The sequence below is a fragment of the Lissotriton helveticus genome, chromosome 6 (assembly GCF_964261635.1).
Source record: "Lissotriton helveticus chromosome 6, aLisHel1.1, whole genome shotgun sequence".
Classification (NCBI taxonomy): domain Eukaryota; kingdom Metazoa; phylum Chordata; class Amphibia; order Caudata; family Salamandridae; genus Lissotriton; species Lissotriton helveticus.
Genome location: NC_136067.1, coordinates 454,122,015 through 454,137,564, shown reverse-complemented (window position 1 = coordinate 454,137,564; position 15,550 = coordinate 454,122,015). Strand labels below are relative to the sequence as shown.

Below are 15,550 nucleotides of genomic sequence, written 5' to 3'. Positions count from 1 at the left end.
AGTATCTGAATTAAGCAGAACACTCCTACCCAGTCAAAAGATCAGGGCTTGATCCATCACCGTTTTTTAGCTCACTGCACCATCCCAGCTCAGAACCTGGCTACATGCAAATTAGTCTGACCCTGGCCCAGTGCATCATGGGAACAGGGCAGACCAAACTACCAAGCCAATTCTTTACTGGAAAGGAAACAAGCTTCCGGGGGCCGGTTTCTGGCATTACAGCCGTCTTCGGCCCGGCTTGCTTGAATCCTGATGGTGCAGTGAGCAAGGGACTCACATCTGAGCATACCCTTCCACACTTGTGGTGGCCAAAACGATTCATAAAGGGGGTGGTGATGGACAGAGTATCTGAATTAAGCAGAACACTCCTACCCAGTCAAAAGATCAGGGCTTGATCCATCACCGTTTTTTAGCTCACTGCACCATCCCAGCTCAGAACCTGGCTACATGCAAATTAGTCTGACCCTGGCCCAGTGCATCATGGGAACAGGGCAGACCAAACTACCAAGCCAATTCTTTACTGGAAAGGAAACAAGCTTCCGGGGACCGGTTTCTGGCATTACAGCCGTCTTCGGCCCGGCTTGCTTGAATCCTGATGGTGCAGTGAGCAAGGGACTCACATCTGAGCATACCCTTCCACACTTGTGGTGGCCAAAACGATTCATAAAGGGGGTGGTGATGGACAGAGTATCTGAATTAAGCAGAACACTCCTACCCAGTCAAAAGATCAGGGCTTGATCCATCACCGTTTTTTAGCTCACTGCACCATCCCAGCTCAGAACCTGGCTACATGCAAATTAGTCTGACCCTGGCCCAGTGCATCATGGGAACAGGGCAGACCAAACTACCAAGCCAATTCTTTACTGGAAAGGAAACAAGCTTCCGGGGGCCGGTTTCTGGCATTACAGCCGTCTTCGGCCCGGCTTGCTTGAATCCTGATGGTGCAGTGAGCAAGGGACTCACATCTGAGCATACCCTTCCACACTTGTGGTGGCCAAAACGATTCATAAAGGGGGTGGTGATGGACAGAGTATCTGAATTAAGCAGAACACTCCTACCCAGTCAAAAGATCAGGGCTTGATCCATCACCGTTTTTTAGCTCACTGCACCATCCCAGCTCAGAACCTGGCTACATGCAAATTAGTCTGACCCTGGCCCAGTGCATCATGGGAACAGGGCAGACCAAACTACCAAGCCAATTCTTTACTGGAAAGGAAACAAGCTTCCGGGGACCGGTTTCTGGCATTACAGCCGTCTTCGGCCCGGCTTGCTTGAATCCTGATGGTGCAGTGAGCAAGGGACTCACATCTGAGCATACCCTTCCACACTTGTGGTGGCCAAAACGATTCATAAAGGGGGTGGTGATGGACAGAGTATCTGAATTAAGCAGAACACTCCTACCCAGTCAAAAGATCAGGGCTTGATCCATCACCGTTTTTTAGCTCACTGCACCATCCCAGCTCAGAACCTGGCTACATGCAAATTAGTCTGACCCTGGCCCAGTGCATCATGGGAACAGGGCAGACCAAACTACCAAGCCAATTCTTTACTGGAAAGGAAACAAGCTTCCGGGGACCGGTTTCTGGCATTACAGCCGTCTTCGGCCCGGCTTGCTTGAATCCTGGTGGTGCAGTGAGCAAGGGACTCACATCTGAGCATACCCTTCCACACTTGTGGTGGCCAAAACGATTCATAAAGGGGGTGGTGATGGACAGAGTATCTGAATTAAGCAGAACACTCCTACCCAGTCAAAAGATCAGGGCTTGATCCATCACCGTTTTTTAGCTCACTGCACCATCCCAGCTCAGAACCTGGCTACATGCAAATTAGTCTGACCCTGGCCCAGTGCATCATGGGAACAGGGCAGACCAAACTACCAAGCCAATTCTTTACTGGAAAGGAAACAAGCTTCCGGGGACCGGTTTCTGGCATTACAGCCGTCTTCGGCCCGGCTTGCTTGAATCCTGATGGTGCAGTGAGCAAGGGACTCACATCTGAGCATACCCTTCCACACTTGTGGTGGCCAAAACGATTCATAAAGGGGGTGGTGATGGACAGAGTATCTGAATTAAGCAGAACACTCCTACCCAGTCAAAAGATCAGGGCTTGATCCATCACCGTTTTTTAGCTCACTGCACCATCCCAGCTCATTACCTGGCTACATGCAAATTAGTCTGACCCTGGCCCAGTGCATCATGGGAACAGGGCAGACCAAACTACCAAGCCAATTCTTTACTGGAAAGGAAACAAGCTTCCGGGGACCGGTTTCTGGCATTACAGCCGTCTTCGGCCCGGCTTGCTTGAATCCTGATGGTGCAGTGAGCAAGGGACTCACATCTGAGCATACCCTTCCACACTTGTGGTGGCCAAAACGATTCATAAAGGGGGTGGTGATGGACAGAGTATCTGAATTAAGCAGAACACTCCTACCCAGTCAAAAGATCAGGGCTTGATCCATCACCGTTTTTTAGCTCACTGCACCATCCCAGCTCAGAACCTGGCTACATGCAAATTAGTCTGACCCTGGCCCAGTGCATCATGGGACCAGGGCAGACCAAACTACCAAGCCAATTCTTTACTGGAAAGGAAACAAGCTTCCGGGGACCGGTTTCTGGCATTACAGCCGTCTTCGGCCCGGCTTGCTTGAATCCTGATGGTGCAGTGAGCAAGGGACTCACATCTGAGCATACCCTTCCACACTTGTGGTGGCCAAAACGATTCATAAAGGGGGTGGTGATGGACAGAGTATCTGAATTAAGCAGAACACTCCTACCCAGTCAAAAGATCAGGGCTTGATCCATCACCGTTTTTTAGCTCACTGCACCATCCCAGCTCAGAACCTGGCTACATGCAAATTAGTCTGACCCTGGCCCAGTGCATCATGGGAACAGGGCAGACCAAACTACCAAGCCAATTCTTTACTGGAAAGGAAACAAGCTTCCGGGGACCGGTTTCTGGCATTACAGCCGTCTTCGGCCCGGCTTGCTTGAATCCTGATGGTGCAGTGAGCAAGGGACTCAGATCTGAGCATACCCTTCCACACTTGTGGTGGCCAAAACGATTCATAAAGGGGGTGGTGATGGACAGAGTATCTGAATTAAGCAGAACACTCCTACCCAGTCAAAAGATCAGGGCTTGATCCATCACCGTTTTTTAGCTCACTGCACCATCCCAGCTCAGAACCTGGCTACATGCAAATTAGTCTGACCCTGGCCCAGTGCATCATGGGAACAGGGCAGACCAAACTACCAAGCCAATTCTTTACTGGAAAGGAAACAAGCTTCCGGGGACCGGTTTCTGGCATTACAGCCGTCTTCGGCCCGGCTTGCTTGAATCCTGATGGTGCAGTGAGCAAGGGACTCACATCTGAGCATACCCTTCCACACTTGTGGTGGCCAAAACGATTCATAAAGGGGGTGGTGATGGACAGAGTATCTGAATTAAGCAGAACACTCCTACCCAGTCAAAAGATCAGGGCTTGATCCATCACCGTTTTTTAGCTCACTGCACCATCCCAGCTCAGAACCTGGCTACATGCAAATTAGTCTGACCCTGGCCTAGTGCATCATGGGAACAGGGCAGACCAAACTACCAAGCCAATTCTTTACTGGAAAGGAAACAAGCTTCCGGGGACCGGTTTCTGGCATTACAGCCGTCTTCGGCCCGGCTTGCTTGAATCCTGATGGTGCAGTGAGCAAGGGACTCACATCTGAGCATACCCTTCCACACTTGTGGTGGCCAAAACGATTCATAAAGGGGGTGGTGATGGACAGAGTATCTGAATTAAGCAGAACACTCCTACCCAGTCAAAAGATCAGGGCTTGATCCATCACCGTTTTTTAGCTCACTGCACCATCCCAGCTCAGAACCTGGCTACATGCAAATTAGTCTGACCCTGGCCCAGTGCATCATGGGAACAGGGCAGACCAAACTACCAAGCCAATTCTTTACTGGAAAGGAAACAAGCTTCCGGGGACCGGTTTCTGGCATTACAGCCGTCTTCGGCCCGGCTTGCTTGAATCCTGATGGTGCAGTGAGCAAGGGACTCACATCTGAGCATACCCTTCCACACTTGTGGTGGCCAAAACGATTCATAAAGGGGGTGGTGATGGACAGAGTATCTGAATTAAGCAGAACACTCCTACCCAGTCAAAAGATCAGGGCTTGATCCATCACCGTTTTTTAGCTCACTGCACCATCCCAGCTCAGAACCTGGCTACATGCAAATTAGTCTGACCCTGGCCCAGTGCATCATGGGAACAGGGCAGACCAAACTACCAAGCCAATTCTTTACTGGAAAGGAAACAAGCTTCCGGGGACCGGTTTCTGGCATTACAGCCGTCTTCGGCCCGGCTTGCTTGAATCCTGATGGTGCAGTGAGCAAGGGACTCACATCTGAGCATACCCTTCCACACTTGTGGTGGCCAAAACGATTCATAAAGGGGGTGGTGATGGACAGAGTATCTGAATTAAGCAGAACACTCCTACCCAGTCAAAAGATCAGGGCTTGATCCATCACCGTTTTTTAGCTCACTGCACCATCCCAGCTCAGAACCTGGCCACCCTCTTTTCTGTATCGTTTTTGGCCACTATAGGTGTGGCAGGGTATACTCAGACATGAGTCCCTTTCTCACTGCTCCATCAGGATTCAAGCAAGCCGGGCCGAAGAGGCTGAAATGCCAGAAACCGGTCCCCGGTAGCTTGTCTCCTTTCTGGTGAAGAATTGGCTTGGTAGTTTGGTCTGCCCTGTTCCCATGATGCACTGGGCCAGGGACAGACTAATTTGCATATAGCCAGGTTCTGAGCTGGGATGGGGCAGTGAGATAAATAACGGTGATGGATCAAGCCCTGATCTTTGGACTGGGTAAGAGTGGTCTGCTTAATTCAGACACTCTGTTCATCACCACCCCCTTTTCTGTATCGTTTTTGGCCACTATAGGTGTGGCAGGGTATACTCAGACATGAGTCCCTTTCTCACTGCTCCATCAGGATTCAAGCAAGCCGGGCCGAAGAGGCTGAAATGCCAGAAACCGGTCCCCGGTAGCTTGTCTCCTTTCTGGTGAAGAATTGGCTTGGTAGTTTGGTCTGCCCTGTTCCCATGATGCACTGGGCCAGGGACAGACTAATTTGCATATAGCCAGGTTCTGAGCTGGGATGGGGCAGTGAGATAAATAACAGTGATGGATCAAGCCCTGATCTTTGGACTGGGTAAGAGTGGTCTGCTTAATTCAGACACTCTGTTCATCACCACCCCCTTTTCTGTATCGTTTTTGGCCACTATAGGTGTGGCAGGGTATACTCAGACATGAGTCCCTTTCTCACTGCTCCATCAGGATTCAAGCAAGCCGGGCCGAAGAGGCTGAAATGCCAGAAACCGGTCCCCGGTAGCTTGTCTCCTTTCTGGTGAAGAATTGGCTTGGTAGTTTGGTCTGCCCTGTTCCCATGATGCACTGGGCCAGGGACAGACTAATTTGCATATAGCCAGGTTCTGAGCTGGGATGGGGCAGTGAGATAAATAACGGTGATGGATCAAGCCCTGATCTTTGGACTGGGTAAGAGTGGTCTGCTTAATTCAGACACTCTGTTCATCACCACCCCCTTTTCTGTATCGTTTTTGGCCACTATAGGTGTGGCAGGGTATACTCAGACATGAGTCCCTTTCTCACTGCTCCATCAGGATTCAAGCAAGCCGGGCCGAAGAGGCTGAAATGCCCGAAACCGGTCCCCGGTAGCTTGTCTCCTTTCTGGTGAAGAATTGGCTTGGTAGTTTGGTCTGCCCTGTTCCCATGATGCACTGGGCCAGGGACAGACTAATTTGCATATAGCCAGGTTCTGAGCTGGGATGGGGCAGTGAGATAAATAACGGTGATGGATCAAGCCCTGATCTTTGGACTGGGTAAGAGTGGTCTGCTTAATTCAGACACTCTGTTCATCACCACCCCCTTTTCTGTATCGTTTTTGGCCACTATAGGTGTGGCAGGGTATACTCAGACATGAGTCCCTTTCTCACTGCTCCATCAGGATTCAAGCAAGCCGGGCCGAAGAGGCTGAAATGCCAGAAACCGGTCCCCGGTAGCTTGTCTCCTTTCTGGTGAAGAATTGGCTTGGTAGTTTGGTCTGCCCTGTTCCCATGATGCACTGGGCCAGGGACAGAATAATTTGCATATAGCCAGGTTCTGAGCTGGGATGGGGCAGTGAGATAAATAACGGTGATGGATCAAGCCCTGATCTTTGGACTGGGTAAGAGTGGTCTGCTTAATTCAGACACTCTGTTCATCACCACCCCCTTTTCTGTAAGCTCCTGGAAGGGCTCAATTATCTCCCCAATTTATAAGGCAGGAGATAAGGCTTCCCCTCAAAACTATCGATTGGTGGCTTTAATCGACAACGAGGCAAAATATTTTGCAGGCATTCTTCTAGAAGAGCTGATGGCCTGGGCAACAGAGAGATCCTTAATCCCGGCCAACCAGACAGGCTTTTCTAAATCAGTAGGGACAATGACTAATATTCTGAGCATAGGCATCCTCATAGATAAGGCAGAATTAAACAAAATGCCCATTCATTTCTGCTTCATTGACTATAAGGCCGCGTTCGACCACATAATCCGGAACCTCTTATGGTCTAAACTGAATAACTGGGGGATATCAAGACCCCTTTTGGACCTGCTAATCAACCTCCACACAGAGACCTGGGGACAGATAAAGGTGGGGGATGGATCCGTTTTGTCCAGGCGCATACAGACAAACAAGGGCCTGAAACAAGGCTGCGTCCTGGTCCCCACCCTATTTAACTTGTTCTTAAGCGACCTTGTCCCCATTTTAAATGGTTGTAACTCCCACGCTCCGAAGCTAGGAGGACTGCAACTACCTTGTCTACTTTATGCTGATGATATCGTCCTTATAAGTCACACCAAGGTAGGACTTCAACGCCTCCTGACTGCAACACAGTGCTACTCAGATAAAAATTAGCTCACAATAAATCTTGAGAAAACCCAGACAATGCCCATCAGCAGGAAAAAAAGGAAACTAACATCATGGTACTGGAACAAGACAAGAATTGGAGATACCCCAATATATAAATACTTAGGAGTGAAGATTGACAACGGTGGGCAGTTCTCTGCCCAGAGAACGAGTATACGAGGGAAAGGACTATCTTTGGCAATTTCGCTGAAGTCTCTAAACCGTAAACTTTCTGGCCCCTCTCTTCTGCCCTTGACGCAAGTAATCCGCGCTAAACTTATCCCAACAATTACCTATGGGAGTGAGGCACTTAGAGGAAGGGATGCCAAGATCCTTGATAATACAATAACAGCTGCTTACAGAATCATCTTCAGCTTGCCCAAACAAACCTCACCAGCTCAAATCAGGCTAGAATTTGGCATTGATCAACAGCTCCCAGCAAGGCAGGGAGCCTACATGATATAAATAACAAGCAAGAACCTAGGAGGTCTATGGGCCAGGCAACTAGCTGGCTAAACTGTCAAATCTATCTTTATGACAGATGGTGCTGCAGTCACCATATAGTAATATAAGAAAGAGAAGGAGAAACAAATGTGTAAGTAACCAAAGAATGAGAATGACAAAGACTTAATCAAGAACTGGTCAGACTAGATCCAGTACACATATTGTTTGTGAGTAACCATCAAAAAACCAAGTGATCAGTCCTATCATTTGGTCGTTCACACTGTGACCAGGCGGGTCCTTGGATCATCTAGACCTCGTGCCACACAGTCAAGGTGAGTATTGGATATGGTCCACAGTCAAAATTGGAACTACCAATTGTTGGTCTGGTAGTGATGGCTCAAAAAGGTGATAAAGTACAGTGCAACAAAACAGAAAAGGTGGTGAATCTAAAATAGGGTGATATGTCTAAACAACAACTTTAATAGAAACTAGGCACATCCCCTAACTAAAATAGTTACAGCGCAAACGACAGTATGGAACAATGACTATCGCAAAACGGGCCAACATGTTTCTGCCTACCGGGCATAGAGTCCCTTGGCATTCATCAGGGCCACTGCTCTCAAAAAGTTGCTACTGTTGGAATGTGTCTGAAAACAATAGTGAAAGCACAACAAAGTTTCAAAGTAGTACCAATACAACCTGTACCTACTGTTCAATTACTCATCCTCCTAGTCAGTGGACGTTCAAAGTGATCTAGAAAGACACATATATTACATTCTTATGATTAAGTCATACACAAATGCTCTCTGCTTCTCTTACATCTCAAATAATTAATTCAAAAGAATCATTTTAAATTTTGCTTGCTCACCCAGCATGACAGGGGACTGGACCTCACCTCACCTGGACCGTGCTCAGGTATACGAGGCCCCGCACTGTGAAACAGATAGATGTGAACAGGAACAGATATCAAAACTCAGTCATACTCACAGAGTCTAAGATAATCTAATTATTCCCCTATTCACTATATCACATCTGTCCCATAAAGAACTCCGTGGAGGAATAACAACCTTGAAATATGACTGGACACCCATTATACAAGTAAAAGAAACCTGACTATCGGTCAACCATTCTATATACACTGTCAGACAGTACAAGTAATCATGAGAAACAAAGAATATGAAACTGCTGACTGATTTAAAAGAAAGAGTCATACATTTCTTACTAAATGCCCCTCCTAACGCCAGTTCAAAAGAAATCCACTCCTAAACTCACCTCTCCGTCGGTGCCACCAAACACGCCTGAGACTTGGGGGAGGCACCGAACTGGAGGGGGTGTGGGGTTAAATAACAGAACAGAGGAGGGAACTACTTCACCTTCGTTTTTTAAAAGTTATTTTCATTAGTAAAAACGGTGTATACCAGGTGTTATGGACAATACCTCTCTCTTTCTGCATAGTGCTAGATGAAGATATGTCCGGGAATCATGGCAAGATGCTTCAATCCTTAGCGGACTCAACCGCATTTGCTCACAGGCATAAACACCAAAAAACGAGAGCCAGTATCACTCCGCCGGACTACGAAATGACGTCAGAACGGCCATTATTGTAGTTCTGGCAGAGAACAGAGAAGGGAACTACTTTACCTTCGTTTTTTTTAAAGTTATTTTCCATTATTAAAAACGGTGTATACCAGAAGTTTTGGACAATCCCTCTCGATTTCTGCATAGTGCTAGATGAAGATATGCCCAGGAATCATGGCAAGATGATTGCTCACAGGCATTAACTGACTAACATCAAAAAACGAGAGCCGGTATCACTCCGCCGGACTACAATATGACGTCAGAACGGCCATTATTGTAGTTCTGGTGGTGCGAGCGCTCTGGGCTGGAAACATACTGTATAAAACGAACCCTAACAATGTTAGAGAGCTGTTGGGAACAGTCCTCACCAGGTAATTACGTTAGTGAGACTAAAAACCCAGTCATGTGTGGTAGCTGATTCCAAACATACAGTCCTGTATTCAAATACAGGAGAAAACCCAGAAGCTGCAGGGAGGACATAGTGATAATGCTGGTTGGGTATAGGATACCGCAATATAGGATAAGCCCAAAAGGATATAAGGATAACCTCATCCATGAAACCCTGATCAAAAAACCTGTAAGTGCCATAAGATCTTACAGAAACATTGCACAAATCAAGTCATTGGCACACTGATAACACTCTTATCATGTACATATAGAAAAGAAAAGCAAGTGACTAAAGGCGAAAGCAATAGCCATCTGCCTATATGCTAGTACTGACTCAAATCTTGCTATATACACTAGTGTCTCTGAATGACAACGGGCTCTACAAAGAATACCATGGTATCTGGTCATTCAATCCCTTGGTGTCAGTGGAGAGTTTGAAAACCCATCGTTGTTCTCTCTGGAACAGGTATTTCGCAATATTCCTCACATGTGAGGGTATGAAGGGCTTCTCCAAGACAGTCCATACAAAGTCGGACTCTCCATGTTGTTCGTTCAGGAAATGCCTTGTTAATTGCGTCATCGTTTTTTTACACCGGAAGGAGCTCTTATGCTCAAGCATGCATACTCGCACCCTCCGTGTGGTCATTCCCACATACTGACGAGAACAGGGGCAGGTCAGAAGATATATGATAGCCTGGGACAAAGTGAGGAAATCAAAACAGGGAACATTAAATAAATATCTGTGGAGAGAGTTAGTACAACATCCGTCCTCAGCAGCAGCCAAGTTCCTACTGGACAGCCGGACGAACACGGGACTAGAGCAGCTCTGGGATACCCCAGCAAATCATATAACTTTCAAAAAAATTGTCAAGAAATCGATCAAACAGCTATCATGGGTCCAAGATAAGGCAGCCCTTTCCAAAAGAACACATGGTTGGATGACCCTAAACTTGTATACTACTAAGGCACCACAGAGCTACTTTGGGGAGGAATATTCCAAATCCGTCAAAATGTGCTTTTTAAAGCACAGGCTGGGCCTGCTACCCTGTCCTCAAAATCTCCCACGCTGGATTAAAATAAAAGCTGATCCCCTTTGTCGGCTATGTGGATTGGGCCAAGAGGTGGAGAGGTGTGGCTCACTGGTTAGAGGCGGCAGACCTGTAAGCAGAGAACGGCCCGGGACCAGGGTTCAATTCCCGACGCGGCAGGGTGTTGGGCCAGGGTCAATGGACTCGATAATTCTCGCCTCAGTGCCTACTCTAACCAGGGAACACACTCGGTAACTCTGGGCACTAAGCTTGCCTCATCTCTACAATGGCCCCCCACAGACGCCGGGGATGCCTGGTTTCACCCTGGAGATACCCAGAAAGGGACCATCTTACAGGGAAAACCAGGACGGGTTCCCCAGCGGTCTACAGCGCCAGGACACTCGGGTAGAGTAACAGTGCGCTTTACAAGTATCCCACATTTACATTTAGGACATGCTGCATTTGATATGCTCTTGCGAAAAATTACGCGACGAACGGAAACACTTGTTGAAACACCACTTCAACCGGCAAGGAATCCGCACACGAAGGAAGGCAGTTCTGGCTTGCTTTTCTACCCATGACCCACGCTTGAGCTGTAGCTTCGTAAAATTTATGAAGGCAGTGGAAAAAAAGATGCCTGAAATTAATCCATAATGGTCCCTTTTCTATCGATCTAATATCGCTTTGTCGAACGACATTACTGACTCAAAGAGCCTATGAGGACATCGGGAAAGTAGAAATATGTTACAATTATAAAGCTGATCTTTTAAAAAAACTTTACTGCTTACGAAGTTGCTGCGTGCACATTTAAACTAAGGAAATGTGAATGATTTACTCTCTTCTATTAGAATTATACTTTTATTATTCTCTTTTCTTAACCTATTTTTACATTGCAATCGTTTTAAGTAACTATGCAAAATAAAATTATTACTATTACTATTCCCCCACTTTGACTCTATTGATTGTATTGAGGGGCTTCCCTTCTGTATTCATCTCTCAGCGTCAGTTTCTTTTGCGGGCTTGCTACTTTACTGCCCGCCTAACTCTAGTCCCACTCATCTCCCGGCATTATTGGATTATATCACTCAAGCCTGCACTCACTACGCCAATTACACTGTCCTTGGGGACTGCAACTTGCACGTTGAAGATCCTACCTGCACAACAAGTTCAAATCTCATATCTACCCTTGCTGCCTGCGATCTGTCCCAGTTAGTGGCACACCCTACACATTGAGCCGGGCACACATTGGATATAATCTTCTCCAATCTTACTGCCATGAGAATAGATGTCCTGATTCCAGTCACATGGTCTGACCATTTTTTGATCCCATTCTCTACTCTTATGACTCGCCAGGATAGGCCCTCTTCCACCCCTAGGGATTTTGGTAGAAACTGGAGCAAAATTTCCTCGTCCACCCTCGAAGATCAACTTAAAGATAGCAGTCCCCACCCGGCCGCAGATTTGGATTTACGTATTTCTAACCTCAGCGAGTGGATCAGTAAGGCTATTGACTCCTTGGCTCCTCTTAGGCCGATAAAAACATTTAGATCTTCTCCTGCAGCCCCCTGGTTCTTGGACGAACTACGCCAATTAAAGTCTGCATGTAAGGTGTTGGAGAGGTGTTGGAGAATTGATTACTCCAGTGATAGTAAATCTAATTAACGCAAAGCCCTTAAGGAGTATCGTAAACAGATTGTAAAGCTCAAAAGAAGCTTTTTAGCCGAGAAGATCAACAGAGCGAGCAATGCTCCCAGAGAAATTTTCTCGATCATAAGATCATTTACTGATCCCCAAGCTCTGATTCGAAAGCAGCCAGTTTCTCAAGAACTCTGCACTCAACTCTCAGAGGTCTTTGAGGACAATATTGCTCAGATCCATGCCTCCTTTCCACTTAGTGATAGAGCTGACCTTCCCACGGCACAGGCAGACTCTCATCCTGCAGGCCCAATGCTTACAGAATTCACAGAAATTTCTAAAGAGTCCTCTCTTCAGGAACTACTTAGGTGCAGGTCAGGCTCTCCAGGGGATCCTTGGCCTGCAAAACATTATAAAGCGTTGGCTTCTTTTCTTAACCCCTTTTTTAATTCCATTTGGAACTCTTCCTTGAGCCCTGGGATCTATCCAGAGGCCTGGAAACATGCGTTCCTGGTCCCCATTCTAAAAAAGGCCAACGCTGATCCAGAAGACCCGGCTAATTATAGACCGATATCCCTCCTTCCAGCCCCTGCTAAAATTCTAGAAAGGTTAGCCCACCAGCAAATTGCCTGCTTCATTGAGAGCAATGGTCTTTATCACAACTCCCAACATGGCTTTCGCAAGGGCTACAGTACAGAGTCAGCCCACATTGAGATGGCTGATTCTGTGCGCTGGACCTTAGATCAGGGGTCGAGGGCGGTGTTGGTGCTGCTGGATTTGTCAGCAGCATTCGACACCGTCTCTCATTCTATTCTGTTGGATAGACTGAGAGCTATTGGTATTCAGGGCAGAGTCCTCGAGTGGATCGGATCGTTTCTTTCAAATCGGAAGCAACAGGTCCACACCCCACCTTTTACTTCAATGGCTAGGCCATTGAAATGGGGTGTTCCTCAGGGCTCGTCCTTAAGCCCTCTTCTATTTAACGTTTATTTTTTGCCATTGGCAGAACTGATTTCCCGTTCAGGAATTAAATTGACGTCCTATGCGGATGATATTCAATTACTCTTCACGTTTGAGGAGCCAACTCTTAGCACCTTTGACCCCCTCAAAGCTTGCCTGAGAGACATCGCTAAATGGATGGACCTAAACTTTCTGAGATTAAACGCAGGCAAAACAGAAGTGGTCTTCTTTAACCAACCATCCCCCCTAAGTTCGAACGTATGGTGGCCGGAAGATCTGAGTCTTGCCCCCACACCGAAGGACTCTGTTAGAAATCTAGGAGTCCGTTGGGATGACAAACTTTCCTTTGGAAACCAGGTCCACACAGTTTCAGCTGCTTGTTTTTCTAAAATAAGAACTTTAAAAAAATTAATAAATTATCTATAGTCCACGCCCTCATTATTTCTCACCTCGATTATGCCAATGGACTGTATTTAGGCTTAACTAAAAGCCTTTGTCAAAAACTTTAAATGGTACAAAATGCCGCTGCGCGATTAATAGGTGGTCTCACCTGCAGGCAGCACATTTCATCATATCTTCAGAAACTGCACTGGCTTTGAGTTTGGTGCGGCTCAAAAATGGAACAAATTGCCTCTGGACCTTGAAAACATTCCTGTTTCGCCTATAAACTTCTCCCCAGGGAGACTGTTTCTCAATTCTTTCAGCGCCGGGACACCCCGCTGGGGTAGCTGCGCGCTTTATAAAAGACACAATAATAATAATAATAATAATAATAGCTAAGGGTCCAGGACCATGGACCAGGTAGGGACCTCTTGGTGATCAGGAACTTACTCCAGCAGAGGCCAGCAGGTCTCACGTAGGTCCAGTTGCAGGTCCAGGTAGGCCTGGTGCAACAGGTCAGTTAGGCAGTTGAAGGGAGGCTTCTGGAGCTTGTTGGGTCCCTGTGGTTCAAAGCAGGAGGTCAGCCACCTGACACTGAAAGCCACTTTGGTAGGAAGGACAAGGGTACAAGGCAAGCTTCAAACAGCATAGCAGTCCTCCGAAGTAAAAGCAGTCATTCTGGGAGGTCTTCCGCAGGTCCAGGAGTGAAATGATAAGTGGGACTGAGGGTCATTTTTTTAAGTCTGGCAGTAGCTGAGGCCTTTTGATTTTCCTAAAATATGTATAATACACTTTCATATAGGGGCTTTTAGCCAATGTTCTTCACCCATTGGTCTGTTGTTGTATGATTCACATCTTGCTTCTGCCGACAACAGTATATAGCATGGTACAGTGGTCAGCCCATTTAAACTGATTGTTAACTTCACTTTGAGTGATTGCATTTTGCTCTCACAAGACGAACATCCACACACACGCTAGTTCCCTACAGTGCTAGTGTATTTGTTTTTACTCTGTAATTACTTTAGTGTTGCTTTTGTGTTTAGATGATGTGATGGCAGGATGCTTCTGAAATGAACACAGGGCACATTCCATCTTTGTTCGATCCCATCCTCTGACAATGCCGTTAAAAATTCATGTTGGAATGTCTTGCTTTTTCTGAATGTTGCTATTACACATCACACCAGATTGTGTCCATTTGAAATTGCTCTATATTAGGTTATCATATTTTCCTTTTTTTCTTTCTCTCCTTCTTTCTTTCTCTTTCTTCCTCTTAACTTCTTGCTGTCTTTCATCCTTCTTTTTTTCCCTTTTTTCCTTCTTTCTTTCCTCCTTTCTTCAGATAGATTCCCAAGCAATAAAGTTTTTCAAAAGCCATGACTAAACAAAACAAGAATTGCCAAACGGCTAGTGGCCAATACTAGCTATGAAGGGAAAGAAAACGTTAGAGTTTTACCCGAGAGATGGCTTTGGAATTTCCTCATACCCTGCCCAGGCTCCGAGGAGTCAGGGGAGACAGAAGAATAGTGTGAAGTTCTTTGTGATAGTGGTAAGTCAGCTCATTTGAAATGTAAGTGTGGCAGAGAACTGCTCCAGCCCACACATCCTGGATGGATAACCCATCATTCCAACATCTAGTCGCCCTTTGTTTCACTGTCTGGGAGAAATACACAAAGGCCAACTATCACTCTAATAAATGTCATGTGACCCAGGACATAGACACAGGCTACAGGCACCAATTAATTAGTTTCTACCTGTTTCCCAAACAAAGGTTATCAGTTAATATATGTAATAAGTAACCCCGGATGGAGAACTCGCTCCACCAGCAGAGTTTTGCCTACTCCGCGCTCCACTGAGAACGCGGAGTCCAGGCAAAACTCTGACTCTGTAACACCCTCCCTAATTTAATTATAACAAAAAAGGCACTTACCTGCTGTGGCATCTCTAGGCTGCCTCCTCCTTGCTGTGGTCTCCCTCTCGCCCTTGTCCTTGCCGTCCTCGTCCATGCAAACCCCTACTTTGTATGTCATGCTCGCGTACAAGACGTACAAGATAGGGGTTTGCGTGGACGAGTACAACAATGAGGAGAGAGAGACCATGGCAAGGAGGAGGCAGCCCGGAGATGCCAAAGCAGGTAAGTGCCTTTTTTTGTAATCATTAAATAAGGGAGGGTGGAGGGGA

General features: G+C 46.8%; 1 long non-coding RNA gene across 1 annotated transcript in view; it reads right to left on the bottom strand.

Annotated features, from left to right (window-relative positions):
• LOC144762666 (uncharacterized) overlaps positions 1-8,959 on the bottom strand; it is a 246,326-nt gene extending 237,367 nt beyond the window's left edge. The window contains exon 1 of the long non-coding RNA XR_013596125.1: positions 8,841-8,959. This is a non-coding gene — a long non-coding RNA (uncharacterized LOC144762666). The remainder of the gene's footprint in view (positions 1-8,840) is intronic.
• Positions 8,960-15,550: the final 6,591 nt, after the last annotated feature.